This window comes from Sminthopsis crassicaudata, chromosome 4 (genome assembly GCF_048593235.1).
Source record: "Sminthopsis crassicaudata isolate SCR6 chromosome 4, ASM4859323v1, whole genome shotgun sequence".
Classification (NCBI taxonomy): domain Eukaryota; kingdom Metazoa; phylum Chordata; class Mammalia; order Dasyuromorphia; family Dasyuridae; genus Sminthopsis; species Sminthopsis crassicaudata.
In genome coordinates, this window is record NC_133620.1 from 451,743,867 (window position 1) to 451,756,893 (window position 13,027).

A 13,027-nucleotide genomic window follows, 5' to 3' on the forward strand; every position below is an offset into this window, starting at 1 on the left:
CTACTCAAGGTGAAAAGGCTTTTGAGGGCATTAGTTTCAGCCACCCAACACTGGCATACAGCCTTCTAAGATGACAGCAAGCTCTCAGCTCTACAGAGCTGAAAGAGTAATCTCCCCAAAACGTTCCCCAAATGAAGACACTGATGTATCTGTTTGGACACCTGTTCAGTTGCTTAAGAAAAGGTTTTTAAAAAATCTATCCCGATGCTCACAGTTCTGACCTAATTTTGATGTAGACTAGAAATAGGCCAAGAAGCCCTTATCTCCAAGGGAGAGGTTCCTTTTGACAACTCTGAAAATGTTCTAATTACAGCATTGTGTTTGGGGTGCACCATACTTCACAGGATTGGGGGAAAGCATTTTATGTGAATGTATGATAATCCTTAGTGAGGTACAGGTTTGGATTATCTTCCAATTTGATCCCTGTGATCAGTTTATGTTGTGGATGAAAAATTCTAAAAGAATCTCTTAAAAACAGTAACTAGAATCTTGTCAGCCACAAAATCCCTGATTGGATACTATTACCTGTCATGTTTCCCTTTCACTGACACTCAAGAAGTTCTCTTCCATCCATCAGCCTGAAATTACCTATCTTTGCAGCATGGCTTTTGATGCAGGAGAGAGGACAGATCTCTATCCCTAAGCTCTAACCCTAGGGATCCTGTGACCTTACCAGTACAGTAGCAAGAACTTTGGCAGTCTGACAGAGGTAGAATATAGGAGAACAAATCTCTTGCTCTGGACACTATACTTTATTCCAATATAATTTAAGACCAAACAATCTCTTCTGGCTGCCACAGCACACTACTGACTCATTTCAAGTTTTCAAGTGACTAAAAATCCTACCTTCCTTCCTGTAATGCCCTGACAGGGCTTGATGGCAATCTGGTTTTAACCTTCTCCTAGTCTATGACCACACAATCTCTGAACTGAAAGAGATCACGGAGTAACTTTAATTTAACCCTACTAGAAAGTTCTTTACCCTCTACAACATTCGCAAATAAGTGACCTAGTCTCCTTCAGAACCCCCAATGATAAGGAATACATTCCGTTCATTTCAACACCCATGACAAAGCAGTACATTCCACTTCTGAACAGATTTAATTTTTCCTTATATCTCCTTGCTGAGCTCCCATTTGTCTTCCTGTCTCAACCTCAAGATCTGCAGTCCCATTTACTAATGCTCACATGACCTATTTTCATGTCCCCATCTGGATGTATTTCTAGGGGGCAAATGCCTACTTTTCAATATCCCTGTTGCAATGTGGTGCCCAGAACTGGATACAATACTCCACATGTAGTCTTACTTGGGCTTATTCCAGAGGTCTAAGATTACATGAGTTGTGGTTACCACATCATATGACTAATATACTGAGAATGCAAGTCACTAATATTACAAAGATTTTAACATGAACCACTTCTTAATCATTCTATTGGCATCCTGTACTTGTACAATTGATATTTCTAAAATCCAAATCTAAATCTTTCTATTTAACCATCTCACAATTCATGTTGTTCATTTCAGCTTGCCACTGCAACCTGTTTAAATCAGTGTAGACACTGATCACATCATCTAAAGCATTAGCCATCTCTCTTAGCTTCATAGCAACTGAAAATCTGATATTTAAGCCATTTCTATCATCATCCAAGTCACTGACAAAAAAAGAGAAGAGAATTAGAACAAAGGCAGAAGCTTCCAGCTTAGACCTTCTGTCAGGTCTATATCAATCCATTAATTGTCACTCTTTGAAGCTTGATTGTTCAACTAGTTCCAAACACACTTAACAGACAGGATCCGATGGCTGCTAATTATCCATAAAACTTAACAATGACTCCACTATAATTTTTTCTACAAAAATACTGACTTTGCAAAATGCCACATTGAAATTGAGATACATAAAGCCACAGCAGTCCAGTCCAACAACACTAGCAAAAAAGGAAATGTTTAGTCCAGCACAATTTTTTCCCCTCTGAATTGGTATTTGAATTTACTCAGGTGCCAATTTCAGTAACAAAAGAGAAAGGAGGGCCAAAAAAACCATAAAGAAACTTGTACAGTGGCATTGCTGGGTCTGTATCCCAAGGAAATGTTAAAGAAGGGAAAAGGACCCCCATGTGCAAAAATATTTGTAGTAGCTCTTTCTGTGACAGCAAAGAATTGGAAAATTAGTAGATGCCCATAAATCGGGGAATGGCTGAACAAGTTGTGGTATGTAAAGAAAATGGAATATTACTGTTCTATAAAAAATGATGAACAAGCTGATTTTAGAAAAGCCTGGAAAGATTTACATGAACTGATGCTGAGTGAAACAAGCAGAATCAGGAATACACTGTACACAATAAAAGCAAGAATGGGTTCTTCCCAGTGGTTCAGTCATCCAAAACAATCTCAATAGACTTTGGATAGAAAATGCCATCTGGGGGCAGCTAGGTGGCGCAATGGATAGAGCACCAGCCTTGAATTCAGGAGGACGGGAGTTCAAATCTGGTCTCAGACACTTAACACTTCCTAGCTGTGTGACCCTAAGCAAGTCACTTAACCCCAGCCTCAGGGAAAAAAAAAGAAAATACCATCTTTATCCAGAAAAAGAACTAAGGAGATTGTATATTACAAAATAAATTTACTAGGAAAAAAAAAAGAAAAAAAGAAACCTGTGCCTCCCTCATTTTACAGATAAGAAACTCAAGTCCCAAAGATTAGGTGACTTGAGGTCTCAGAGGGAGTAAGGAGCAGAGGTGGGATTCAAACACTAGTTTAACTTCCAATCTAATGACATGACTTGTTTTTGGCTTTCCTTACCCCATTTTTGAGCTAAAGACATTAAGACCCAAAGAAGTTATAGAGGACATGTTTAAAACCCCACAATCAAGGTAACAGAGCTTTGCCTGGAATCCAGGGCCTGACTCCAGATTCACTCCAAACTCAGAGAAACTGATCCTGCAACTCAGTAAACCATAAATTAAATGAATGTTATCTAGGTAGTATTGTATTTTTATTGAGGTTATTAAACATTTTTAATAATAGCTTTTTATTTTCAAAATATATGCAAAGATAGTTTTCAACATTCACCTTTGCAAAACCTTGTGTTCCAAATTTTTCTCCCACTCTTCCACTCACTCCCCTCTCCTAGACAGCAAGTAATCCAATATATGTTAATACATGTGCGATTCCTACTATACATATTTCCACACTTATCTTGTGACACAAGAAGAATTATTTCAAAAAAGGAAAAAATGAGAAGGAAAAAAAAAGCAAGCAAACAAATGTTATTAAACATTTTAATCTGGTTCAGGACCCACAAATGGCTGGAGCTGTCAAAAGTTCTGCTGTCTACTCCTCTCCCTAAAAATCCCTAGATCCCAGCCAAGGGTTATCCTATTACTAATCTTCCCATTGCCTTTAATTTAGAGCTTGTTAAAAAAAAACAAACCAAAACAAAACTAAGAAACCCAATTCAATCTTATCTTCAATATTGTCACAAAATTTAGTTCATCTCCAAATTTGGCCTCCCCTAGCATTTCTTCTGAAACAATTTTCTGTACCAAATCTTCTGTATCAATCATCAGTTGCACATCATCACATCCATTTCTTTAAATCTCCTTTTGGCAATAAGCTGTTCTCTCTGCAGCCTCTTTAGAAGCCTCTTACTTTTCTTGTTGTAACCAACTGCTACTGAATCTGGAGAATTTCCTTTTGCCAGCATCCTATCCCTTGGAAAGCAGTTGGCCTGTTGGACTTTGTCTATGGGATCTTACCTGCTCTCTCCTTTTTAAAAGTTATTCTCTGAGTTTAGGCTATACACAAAAATTATTCTCTACTTGTTTCCTCTTAGTCTACCACAAACTCTGAGATATTAGAGACTTTCACATTAAGTTCACTAACCAATACAAAAATAACAGCTCTCCTTCGTCTTCTGCAAGATGAAATCATCAGCTCAGTTACCTTTTGAGCAGAGTAAGAAAACTTCAGTTACACAGATGTCCAGAGGCTTCAAGTTTCCTATTACATTGATATTCTTCCCCTCCCCTTCAAGAGGGATGCTGTCAAGATAAGCATACAAGAGGCATCTGGTAACTTCAACTTTTAGAAGGGGAAGTGAGTTCTGAGGGAAGAGATACTTAATGATTCTCTTTTGTAACTTCAGTTACTAAAAGTAATTCTTCCTCTCCAAATGACATAAAATCTGCTCTTCACTCAGATTAGCAGATGATCCTCAAATCTATTTTGATGAAAGCAAAGAAGTAGCATCTGGTCACAGAGATACCAAAGACCAGTTTCTTTTATGGATGCTGTAACATCCAATTTAACTGACAAGAGAAATCCATATTGTTCTGTCACTAAATACTCCTTAGCAAGTACAACCTGCAGGGAGACCAGAGTAGCATGTTCAAAAGCAAATCTGCATATGAAGAAAACACAGCCCTACAAATCAGGCTATCACTTCTAGTCCTAAATTTTCCCAACTCCATGACAGAGCAAGTGACTATACCTCTAGAGGCTTCAATTACCTTATCTGTAAAATGACTAGACTAGAAGCTATGCTCCTCAGGATCTCTTTCAAGTCCATTATTTTACAGATCTAGGAAATCACTATGGAATTTTAAAGGACTGTTCACAATCAGTCTTTATTTAAGTGTATTTCAGGTTCACCTAAGAGTTGTGATAATCTTCATATGCAACTCAGTATTTTAAAAAGAAAAAAAAATTCCTTGAGGGAGGAGAATCACCAAATCTCAACAAAATCTCTTCCAACTTGGCTAGCCATAGCTTTCTCACATAATCCAATGAGTATTATAAATGTATAGTAAAATGTACATGAATTTGCCAGTAATTCAGATAGATCTTGGTGCCACACACACACCCCTATCCCCCATGATTTCCACGAAAAAATGAGTTAGTATGAGAAAGTCTAAGAGTGTAAAATTGTAGGATCACTACAATGTTCTTTTGAAAAAAAAAAAAAATGGTCTTCTCCTCCCTGCTTCTTCCCAGAACTCTACACTAAATTCCTAAAATCACCTAAACATAAGGAAAAAAGACAGTTGCAGCCTAGCAATCAGAGGATATCTTTCAAAGACAAGGCAATCTGCTATAGACAAAAGTCTTTTCTACCTTTGTCTAACTCTCAAATCTAGCAACAAACAATATTTTCCCCTTTAGTGAAGTGGAGTTGGTGTCTTTTGGGACCCCAAATTAAAAGCATGCAGATTAAAATTATCTCTTAAAACACTTTTTGAAAGTGGAATCAGATTTTAAATTGTTCTTACTTTTCACACTAATGAGAGTGGAAAAGAAGTGAATTTCCCGGACACTAAAATTAGCTGAATGATTTGAGGGCAGTTTACATAATTCACATTTTATCCACACTTCTCATTAGTCCTTTCACTGCTGGCTGAAATAATAAAAGGAAAGGCCAGGGAAAAGAAACAAAATCCAAATCACTTCATTTTTGTTGTTAAATCTGGCAAAAAGTCGAACAGACAATAATAAAATTAAAGCATCTTCTTAAAAGTGAAACTGAAATGTTTTCTAAATTTCATTCATCCATAGTTATTCTGCAAGGGTTAGTTGTCCTCTTTGTATAAGAGAGAATCCATACATACAGCAAATTCTCCATAAATAGCCCCTTGTACTTTTCCCAGCTAAATTTAGAAGATTAACTAACTTCAGCTTAAAATTTTCTTCTCACTCCAGTGAGACCTTGAGATTTATCACTACAAAAGGTAACAATTTTTCCCACTCTTCTTTCATTTGGGGGTGAGGGGGGAAGGTAGTGGAACATTCATCCTAATAACTTCCTATACTGAAGCATCCACAATCTCAGTCTATTGTCAGGGGAATTTCCTGAGTGGGGAGCCCCATAGCAATGAGAAGCAAATGCTACCTTTATTATCGGCTAAGAAGGTTGCAAATTATTTCAAATAGGAATCCAGCCAATAAACATCTATTAATCACCTACTGGACGCCAAGCACTTGACTTGCTAATCTCTTTCCCTGCACCAGCTTTAAAAAAAGGGTTGAATTAATTATCTACAGGAAAAGTAATAACTTAATTTCTTAGCTTTAGTATCTCCATTTATAAAATGGGAAAGCAACCTGCTTCAACCTGGCCTGCTACAAAGGATGGATGCATTCATTTCTGAATTCTTCAAATGAAAGATGCCATATCAATCCCATCTTAAGACTCTCTCATCTGTGGAAGTTCCTATCTTGACCTCAGTAGGGGATATGAACAATTAAATTACACTTTCCAATTTCACCCTTAATTTCAAGGTATGACATTACCAAACTACCCCCAAATTCCTTTATTCTAAGATCTTGTCAAACAAAAGGACTGTCCAGTACTCAGAAAATGCTAACATGAAAGGAAACATAGTTGGAGAGAAGAAAAATCGGTGACCAAGAAGAGTTTGTTTTTATAGAAACAGAATATCCAAAGGGCAGGTGTAATGAAGCCAGGGGATTTTTAGCCCTTGCCCAAAAGATCCAAGAGTTTAGAGATTATTCTTCACTTTTTCCCAAGTTTCACCTCCATCCTTGGTTATTTAAGTTGCCCTATCATTCTTTTCATCCAAGATAAAGGGTAATAGTCTATTTCCAATACATAACATTTTTATTCTAATAATCAAAAATACCAGAAAAAAAAAAAGTCAACTATTATGGTCTCTCAGAAACATCCTGCCCTAGATCAGGAGAGAGCTTTCATGATAATAGTGGATTAGTTGTCAAGGAACTTTCCTAGCAAGATGAACAGAGATTCTCATACTATATCCAAGCACTTACACAGGAATAACCACTGAGCAGCCCCACCCCACCCCCACATAAACCCCAATAAGCAATTTTAAGTTGCCTAAGCAGTCTAGTCAGAAGGCAGAGTTCCGGTCCTCACAAAGAGGAGACCAGTAAATGACATCTTGAGGATTAAACTGATTGAGATGCAATTTGCCTAGCAACCATTCATTAGGCAGAGTTCAGAAACCCGCCGGCAATCTATTCTAGCTTCTTATCAGAGCAGTAAACAGATAACAGTCTCCACTCCGTCCTCTACCCTCCAGCTCCAGATTCACAGTAAACAGTTCCCACAAAAGGTTCAACCTCCAAAAGTCCATCCCAGCAGGAGGGGGCCCTAGCCCTTAAGCAAATACAAAATCCAGTTTCCAACAACTGCTTGACAAAGCGGAACAGCTAAAAATTACCATCAGGCAAATCACCATATGAATGCATTCATTGTCTCCATACAGTCTCTCACCTAGGTGAACAGCTTTCGGAGGTCTCTTTTGTCTCAAAATATTTTTTCACCTAGAACAGAAGTTTGCCTAGGTTCTAAATTTTAAAAACACCCAAGCAGATTAATGCAGCAATCAAGCAACACCAAGAGTTCCATCTTTTCCTTTACCTTCTTCTCAAGGGAGTGATTTTGTAATTCTGGTGTGCTTTGGGGCTTAGATTTGTGTTTCCTTTAGGGAGAAGCATAAAACTCTCTTTTTCTTTACACACCTTAAGCTCTGCTGATCAAAAATACAAAAATGGCTGCAAACAGATTGCTGAAGAAAATTATTAATCAGCTACTTCAACCTCAGCAACCTTAGCCAAAGAGAGCCAAATTATGAGAAGGCATGATTTTATATAATTGTTTCTCTGCAAGATATAACATTTGAGGGTTTCCCATTATGCATCCACTTTAAATTATATTTGGAGATTAGTGTAGACATACCTTTGATTACTTCCAAATATAGCCTTTTTTCTCCCGTTTGGGGGGAAACTCTTTGAGGAAATCAATGCTACATAGAAAATAGTGATTCCACTAAGCAAAGAAAAAAATTATGGAGAAACGAACAGGGTGCAGTATATTATAAAACCTGTACCAACTGCCCTCACAAGCCAAAACACAAAAACAAAAAAACCGACCATGACAGATCTGGGGAGAAGCCAACTTGGCTTTATCACCCACTTCACTGTGTTTTAGAATATAGCAAAGAATTGTTCCTTTAACTCAACAGTAAGCTTCACTACCTCAAGAGCTTAAGGTGAAATGACGTTTCTTATTTATAGTTCACTTTCAATAATACATTTCACAATTTTTTTTCTTACTCCATTACCACTACCTTCCTGGATTAGAATAAATTAAGTTGCATTAAAGTGACCAGCGATTACTCATATGCTAGAGATGCAGAGGGATACAAAGGAACTGAGACAAGGTCTCTTCCAGATCCTGAGAGCTCACAATTTTAAATAACCTCTTAAAACTTAAACACCTTCATTTATTCAGGACCTTAGACTCCCTTTGTGTGTGGGAGGAGGACGTCAGCTTAGATGTGGAGTGTAGTAATGAATTTCTTCCTCAAAATACCTAAGTAAATCTGCCCTTGGTAAGGTTTTCATAAGACTCCCACTGATACTAAAGAAAGGAACCAGATATTAAGTCAATGCTGAACCAAAACTATAATTCTTGGGCATCAAATTGTGTTCCACCTTTTAGATGAAAAATACTATATTAGCAGACTGACTACCCATTTCCAATGTAATGTCCTCCAAGGTTTTCATAACAAACTGCAGCACATCAGAAGTTCTACAAATCATCTCTAAGCCAAAAAACCTGGCCAAACTAACCCTGAATATAAGGGGCATTACTGTCCTATAAGTTCTGCCTTCATAACTGTCTCTACTTAAACTGTCAGCAAGCTGTGCTTGGCTTAGTGGATTGAACTCTGAATCACTTTAATTAATATTTACCAAAGTGTTTTTAAAAAATCTAGCATCCAACTTTGCTCTAGACATTAGTCATACTTACTCTGGACTAAACAACATAAGAAACTTGTTCCATGCATTTAGTAGAAAATGCTCAGTTGGATCAAGTTTGCAATTAACATAGCCACCTAATTAACACACACACACCCATCTTCAAAGGGTTTCAGTGCTCATCTCCAATTAGACATCAATTCCTGGAAGGATTTTGTTTTCAATTTTATGTCTGCAAAAGTAATCAATTTCTCCTGCAGATTAGTATACTCTCCTTTCTAATAAAAGCACCCCATACTATACAATCTCACCAGACATCTTATTAAATCCAAATAAAATAATAAGGAACACCTGTCCCCCAAATTCAAATAACCCAGAAAATAAATTAAAGAAAAAGGAGCTCAACAAAAGCCGTTGGGACTCTTGTGTTTTTCTCTTTCCAACGATGATTTCGATACACAGGCCTAGCTCCTGCCTCTGAAATGGCAGAAACAAACATAACTAATGGGGATGTAAGTTTTTGCAAAGGTAAGCAGTGAAAGGGGTGCATCTCCAGAAAACCTGTATTGGTGAACTTAGGGAGTCAAAACTATGTAAAGAATCAAAAGCTAATAGCTTCCCCTCACCCTCCATTTAATAAGATAGGGGCTTCTCCCTCGTTCCCCGGGCACCCCCACTTCCTTGCAGACTGTTGCAAAGTGTGTGGCTATTCCTGAGTAGTCCCAGATACGGAAGATGGAGAGTCTCTATGCAGACAGATGTAGTCCGGTACAGAAAACCCACTCCCAGTTGGCTCTCCCCCTCCTTTTTTTGCGGATTGCTGCATCAGACGCCACATCCCGGAGAGCCCTCTTCTCCCAATGCCTTTTTGCCAGGAGACAGACAGCGACATAGTAAAAAATCCAAGCGTCCCCCCACGCGCTTCCCTGGCCCTGTTCCTGGGGGAAGGGAGAAAGCTGAAGGCCAACGGCAAGAGGCCGGGCCGCTCGCCCTCCCGGAGAGCTCGGCCGGACAGAGCCGGGCCGTAGCAGGAACACACCTTACGCCCGTGCTACCGGGGAGATGCGATCTTTTCTGCGGCGCCCGCTCGGCTCGCTCCTCTCCGGGCTCCGCCCCAGCCGGCTCACCTCGCCGCGCCACGGCCCTCCTCGCCCCCCCGCCCCGGGAGGATGGGGGGAGGGGGCCCGCGTGGCCACGGCGGGAGGAGGCGGCCGCTCGCTCGCCCACTCGGGGGGCTCGGCTCGCTCGCCTCTGGGCCGCGCTCCGCTCCTCCGTGCGCCGCCGTCGCCGCCGCCCCCTCCCCGCCGGCGGCCCCCGCCAGGCTCCTCTCCGCCGCCGGAAGCCGGCCCCGCCCCCTGCCGGCCCCCTCCCGGCGGGACGAGCCCCGACCCAGCCAATGGGAAGGCCAGGAGCCCGCGGAGAGACGAGCGCCGCAGCCAACAGGGGAGGCCCGGCCAGGGAGGGAGGAGGCCGGTCGCCGGGGGAGGCGGGCCAGCCCGGCCCCGGCCCCGCCGAGGCTCCTCTTTGTTAGTGCGGCTCAGGTTCTCGGGCGCCCCCCAAACTGGGGTCCTGCGGAGGAAGGGCTCTCGGTGAGCCGTGGATAAGCTACGGCTGGGCCCTGGAAGTCACGGGGGCCGAGCCGGCTAGCCACCCCACTGGGGAGGGTCCGAGACAGGAGTGTGGCCAGCCGCCCCCTCGGCCCAGGCCCGCGGGCTCCTGATCCCGGCGGCCGTTCTAGACAGCCCTCTGGGCGGAAAGCTGGGCTCTCACAAGGGGTCGGGCAGTCCGTCGGAGCTGCGGGGCCGGGCACAAGGAGAAGCGATCCTAGGACCGCGGCCGCAGGATGCACCTGCCGTCGTCAGAGCGCGGCCCCGGCTGGGCGGGCAGCCTGGCCGCAGCGACACTTCAATCCCCACGCCCGGACGCCTTCGTTGGGGCAGAAAGAAGGGCTGAAGGTCACGGCGCTAGGCGTTCTGGGGGACTTTAGAAGGGGGCTGGACCGCCCGGGCTATCCCTGAGACCCCGCCAGCCCTTCTGGCCTTTGGGACGTTAGGACAATGTCTCCGGCCAGCACGCCACTCAGCTTCCGTGGCATCAACAGAATTAAAAATAGCATGACCCCTTTAACTGGTCCCTCAGAGGACCTCCCAGTATTTGATAGGTATGATCTCACATTTTCAATCTTCCTGTAAGGTGGGAACTAGGCAGGGTGACTTTATTGCCATTTTGAAGCTAGAGATACTTGCATAGCTCATTTTCCCTATCTTTCTTAAAAAGGCAGTAGATTAGTTATATGTGAATTTCATTGGTGTTTCATAGATAAGCCATCCAATTTTAAAAGGATAAAAAATAAAATCTTTTTTCAATTTTTGGCTCCACCAACAAAGATGCTCAAAAACAAGGTAGTCTTTTTTATCTCCAGTCCTCCTCCACTGGATGCCAGCTTCCTTCCTTCAGAATCATTCAAAATATACAAAAACAATTCTGCCACTCTTCAAAAGTATACTCAAATAAGTTATTCTTTAAGAAACTCCAGTGTCTCTACTGGGTCCCAAAGAGATCATAAAAAAGGGAAAAGTATCCACACGTGCAAAATTGTAGCAGCCCTTTTTGTGGTGGCAAAGAATTAGAAACTGAGTAGATATCCATTAATTGAGTAATGGCTGTATAAGTTATGGTATAATTTTCATAACTAATGAAAGTAATGTATAAAAAATGATGAACAGGATGGTTTTAGAAAGGCCTGGAAAAAGGATCAACTATAAAAGACTTGGTTCTTCTCAGTGGTTCACTGAACCAAATCAATCCCAATAAACTTTGGATGGAAAACAACATTTGTATCCAGAGAGAGAACTACAGAGGCACTGAATGTATATCACATGCTATATTAAATTTTTTTTCCTCTCCTGTTTTTTCCCTTTTGTTCTTGTTTTTCTCTCTCAACATGATTCATAAGGAAATGTGTTAAATAATAATAATAATGAAGGTATGTATAACCAATAAAAAAAGAAAAAGAAATTCCAATAAAAAAAAAAACTGGGCAGAGTTGAAACTACCAAGTCAAATGTGAATTACACAAACCCACCATGATTAATGTTCAGTTCTCTTTTTCTGTTTTTATTTGCATAAGGAAATGTTTATATTTGTTCATATTTATCTTAATAATAAAAATAAAAAAATAAACTAGTGCACAAAACCACAGCTAATGTAGAAGGTGAGTAAAAACTTCCGTAGGCTAAGACTTCAAAAGTAACATAACTTGATTTCCCTCTGGCCCTTGGAAAAATAAACTCATTTAGATAAAAGAGAAGTACCTAAGAATCCAATACTTTCAGGATCACAGTTGAGCCTCTTAACTTCTCATGAAGCAAATAGCAGTTCACATTTTAGCTGGGATATTATTTTCCTATTATATAAAACAGGTTAAAAATTTTAAAAGGCTTTACGTAGATATCCAAGAAATTCTTCCAAAATAATCAAGCATTTTTATTAAGAGCTGCTACTTGCTCAGACATTGGTCCCAGGCCCTGCAGAGTCCAGCAGCAACACAATAGCAGATAGAAATTTCTTCGGAGATCTATTACAAAAGGTGATGCTTGAGCTAATGTAAAACAAGGAACAAGAAGGACAAAAAGGTCTCCACAAAAGTGATGTCTCTGGTTCTTCATCATGACATAGAATGTGACTGAATTCTCAAAGACTATGCCAGTGAAGATGACACACTGTATAGTCAATCATCCTCAAAAGCTGGTATTGATCTGGCTACCAAATGACTGCCTGTTTGTTCTCAAAGGACTAGGCTAAGTATGAAATGGCCCACAGCCAGAAAGATAATCATCAAATAACTATTTTTGACCATGATGACCAAAAAATCCCAGACAAAATCATAAAATGGCACAATCTTTTCTGGCACTCCCACTTCCATCAGCTTCTACAATAACAATGACAGACTGATGGTCAAAAGACCACGGATGCTAACAAGCATCCCCTAAAAACATATTACATATATTAGGATAACTTCAGGTACAAAACATGTGATTTCTGTCCAAAACTCATCAACATAATGGACTTGTCCCCCCTTAAAGAAAACTAGAAGACCAAAAAAATAAATAAATAAATAATAATGCAACTAAGTAAAACAAAAGCGGCCAGCTTCTCCTCAGATTAAAAAAAGAAATGGAGTAACTGATTTCTTCAAATGCTTTAAAATAACACAAAATATCAGTTCATGGGATATTTCCTCACTTTTTCTCATGTAGTGAGTATTCATGAGCACAATCAAACAGA

General features: G+C 40.5%; 1 protein-coding gene across 2 annotated transcripts in view; it reads right to left on the reverse strand.

Annotated features, from left to right (window-relative positions):
• FAM222B (family with sequence similarity 222 member B) overlaps positions 1-13,027 on the reverse strand; it is a 60,968-nt gene that overhangs the window by 27,966 nt on the left and 19,975 nt on the right. The window contains exon 1 of one of the 2 annotated variants that reach the window (XM_074263721.1): positions 9,780-9,914. The exons of the other annotated variant lie outside the window; for it this stretch is intronic. The gene's annotated coding sequence lies outside the window, so the exon portion shown is untranslated. Of the gene's footprint in view, positions 1-9,779; positions 9,915-13,027 lie in introns of those variants that run through there. 2 annotated transcript variants of the gene reach the window in all.